This window comes from Bison bison, unplaced genomic scaffold (assembly GCF_000754665.1).
Source record: "Bison bison bison isolate TAMUID 2011002044 unplaced genomic scaffold, Bison_UMD1.0 scf7180017864456, whole genome shotgun sequence".
NCBI lineage: Eukaryota > Metazoa > Chordata > Mammalia > Artiodactyla > Bovidae > Bison > Bison bison.
Genome location: NW_011495018.1, coordinates 175745 through 179879, shown reverse-complemented (window position 1 = coordinate 179879; position 4135 = coordinate 175745). Strand labels below are relative to the sequence as shown.

General features: G+C 49.2%; 1 protein-coding gene across 1 annotated transcript in view; it reads left to right on the top strand.

The window, feature by feature from the left end:
• INPP5A (inositol polyphosphate-5-phosphatase, 40kDa) overlaps window positions 1-4135 on the top strand; it is a 109579-nt gene that overhangs the window by 56265 nt on the left and 49179 nt on the right. The gene's annotated exons all lie outside the window — the stretch shown is intronic.

Sequence of the window (4135 nt, the reverse complement as noted above, 5' to 3'; positions counted from 1 at the left end):
GAGGACAGTGGGGGCAGCCTGCCTCACAGTCTGTTCAGAGTCATCCTCTCTGCTTACTCCGGAGACAGAGCGCGCCCACGGGCCGAGAAGCAGTGATTCCATCAGCCTGAGAACAGGGTCCCAGCAGCAGGCGTTCACCAGCCCATCGCCTGTGGATTCTCTGCCCCGCCGCGGGGCTGAGAGCGGCCCAGCAGACCTGGTGGGAGCGGGCTGCTCTCCCCACGCTCTTGCAGACTCTGGAGTCGTATCAAGTCTGCGGGGCCGTGAGCGGGGTGGCGGGAGGGTGCAGGCACAGTGCCTCCCGGCGTGGCTGCAGCAGAAGGGCTTTGCTTCTAACGAACCTGCGCCTCTGGCCCTACAGGTGCCACCTCTGTTAAGATTCTCCTCTTTTCAAGTAAGCCTTTGCAGAAATGCTGTATTACTACATCAAAGTCATCATGAAGTGCCTGGCTAGCCCACAGTCTGTTTACAGTTGTACCTTAGATGTACGTTCCACTCCAGCAAGACCTCCACATTATCAGCAACAAGAACTGTGATAACACGGGTGGTGGTCATGCCCTGAGCAGACAAGCCTGGCTCAGCCTGGCGGGTGTTCCTGCCGACCCACAGCAGTGGGCGTGGCCGGAGTCTCAGGCAGGCATGGCCACTGGCCCCCGCTCCCCCACTCCTTGCTCTTCAAGACTTGCATTTCTGCCTGAAATTGAGCTTCAGCAAAAGCAGTCCAGATCTGTGCAGTTTGAACACACTTTAAAGAACAAACAGCCTGGATTTTAACAGATACTTTCCTACTTAGAAAGTTGAGATAAGACAGATAAAAGGGGCTCTGGTTTCTGGTCCGACATGTGACGAGCGAGGAAGCAGTCACTTCAGCCTCGCAGAAGATGATCCAAACCAGCTGAAAATAGGTGACTCTCCGTGGACCCCTCAGAGGAGCAAGGCCACAGGACAAACTGCTGCCCCTCAGGCTCGGGGGGAGGCTGGCAGGCCAGAGAGGCAGAGCCATTGAGCAGTCAGGTCACGGCAGGGCAGCCCCACACGGCCATCCTTGGCCCCCCTTCGTGGGTTGGCCTCCAGGAGCCCCACCAGGTTCCCGGGATGAAGATCAAGGGAAATCCCTGCGTGCCTCTGGCAGGGGAGGGGAGAGTAGCAATTCTGAAATGCCCAGAGCATTCTGTCAGGTCTCCCAGAGGCCTGACCAGAAGGAAAGCCCTTGACTACAGTCCAGCCGGCTGGGGTCTGATCAAGGCCCAGACAACAGGGAGGGAGACAGACAGCCCCAGCCTCTCCTCAGTCTCCTGTCACACCTGGGCGAGAGGAGCAAGTAAGACCCAGAGTAGGTAGAAGAGAAGAAACAGCGAGCCTCAGAACACACAGCAGTGAGACCAAGAGCAGACGCTCAGTGCAGAGTCAGCGCGGCCGGGAGCCGACTCTGAAACAAGGAGCAAAATCGGCAAACCTTCAGCCAGGCTGACAAAGAAAGACACACGTTAATATCAGAAACGAGAGAGGGGCCGTCACTGCTGATCCAGTGGATGTTAAAAGGATAATATGGAAATATTGTGAATAAGTCTGAGCCTGTAGATTTGATGACTCAGATGGCCCACTTCCTTGAAAGATACAGTCTATCAAAACTCATTCAAGGAGGAGTAGATAATATGAATTATCTGTTAAAGGAAATTCAGTCAGCACTTAATAACCTTCTAAGCAAGAAAGCATCAGATCCAAATGCTGTCACTGGTGAATTCTACTAAACATTTAAGGAAGAAATTATACTGATTCTTTAGAATCTTTTCCAGAAAGTAAAAGCAGAGAGAAAACTTTCTAATTCATTCTACATGGCTAGCATTACCCTAATACCAAAACTAGATAAAGATATTACAAAAAAGGAAAACTACAGGCCAGCATCTCTCATGAACATACAAAGCAAAATTCTCAACATATTGATAATATTAGCAACTCAAAACTAGCAACATATAAGAAAAAGTATGCACTGTGACCAATTCAGATTTATTCCAGGTATGTAAACCTGATTTACCATTCGAAAGTCAGTCAGTGTACTCCATCACACCAATAGGCTAAAAAAGAAAATCACACAATTACATCAATCGATGTAGAAAAAAATTTTTCATAAAATACAATGCCCATTTATCATAAAAACTCAGGAAACTGCGACTAGAGGAGAACTTCCTCAACTTGATGAAGAACAGCTGCAGAGATTCTGCACTAAGTCATACTCAACAGCAGAGAACTAGATCCACACGCTGCTCCCCTAAGGCCAGAATCTAGGTGGGGTGTCCACTCTCCCCGTTTCTCTTCCACATCACACTAGAAATCTTGGCTACTGTAATATGACAAGAAAAGGAATAAAAGTCTTATTGGTAGGAAGATGCTGTCTTACGTCTTAGGTGACTAGTTTATACAGAAAATCCTGAGGAACCAACATCAGCAGCGGTAGCAGCGGAAGCTGGTACCAGTGAGCACGGTCAGGATGTGAGGTTAATAAGCACAAGGCAAGGGCTTCACCGATAGCGTTTAACAAGTAGAATTCGAAATTAAGAACATAGCTCACATACCAAAAAGAAGTACTTGGGATAAATCCAACAAAACACGTGCAGCATTGGGGTTTCCTGGCGGCTCAGTGGTAAAGGCTCCTCCTGCCCGCGCAGGACGCACACATTCAACCCCCGAGCTGGGGAGACCCCACATGCCACGAGCAGCAAAGCCTAGGGGCCCCACCCACTGAGCCCGTGCTCCAGAGCCCGGGGGCGCAGCTGCTGAGCCCCTGTGCTGCTGCTGCTGGAAGCCGCAGGCCCTAGAGCCCGCACTCCACGGCCAGAGACGCCACGCCGTGAGAAGCCCGTGCCCCTCAACCAGAGCAGCCCCCGTGCAGCAATGGAGATCCAGCACAGCCACACATAAACCAATTAGGTTATTTTTTAAAGATATGGGCAATATCTGCATGCGAAAAACTATAAAATCTGATTAAAGGAATCAAAGAAGACCCAAGTAAGTGGAGAGAGAGTCCATGTTCATTTATAGGAAGATTCAGTATTGTCAAGTTCTTCCCAACTTGATCCACAGATTCAACACAAGCTTGTTCTAAGTCCCATAAAGTTGTTTTGTGGGTACTGACCAATGTATCCTAAAGTTCACATGGAGAGGAGGCAAAGACCCAGAATAGCCAACCCAGTATTGAAGGAGGAGAACGAGATTGGAGCACTGACATTACTCAGCTTCAAGACTTTTCTATAAAGTTGCAGCAATCAGAACAGCGAGATGTTGCTGGAAGAACAAACAGACCAAACAGCATAGCGAGAGCAGAAGCGGATCCTCACGCACAGTCACCTGATTCTTGACAGAGGAGCAAGACAAATAAAATAGAGCAAAGACAGTCGTCTCAACAGGCGGTGCTGGGGTCTGTCCATAAGCACGGAAGGCGAATCTACTCACAGACCTTGTACCTTCCCAATATTAACTCAAAAGGAACCAGAGACCCCACTGCAAAGTGTGAAACCATGAAACTCCTGGGCGATTCGTAGGAGAAAACGGAGGTGACCACCTTCCCAATATTAACTCAAAAGGAACCAGAGACCCAGCTGCAAAGCATGAAACCATGAAACTCCTGGGCGATACGTAGGAGAAAATGGAGGTGACCTTGGCTTTAGTGATGACTCTTTAGATACAACACTAAACATGATCCATGAAAGGAGTAATCGTAAGCTGGAGTTTACTGGAGTGAAAAACATGTTCTGTCTCTGCCAAGAGGATGAGAAAACCAGCCACAGACTGGGAGAGACTATCCGAAAAGGCACATGAGGACTGTTATCCAAATAAAAAAGAACTCTTTAAAACTCAGTAATAAGAAAACAACACAATTTAAAAGTGAGCCAAAGAAAGGCAGTTCCGAAGAATGCTCAAACTACCGTCCAGTCGCACTCTTCTCAGCTCAGTCAGTTCAGCCGCTCAGTCCTGTCCGACTCTTTGCGACACCATGAATCACAGCACGCCAGGCCTCCCTGTCCATCACCAACTCCCGGAGTTCACCCAGACTCACGTCCATTGAGTCAGTGATGCCATCCAGCCATCTCATCCTCTGTCATCCCCTTCTCCTCTTGCCCCCAATCCCTCCCAGCAT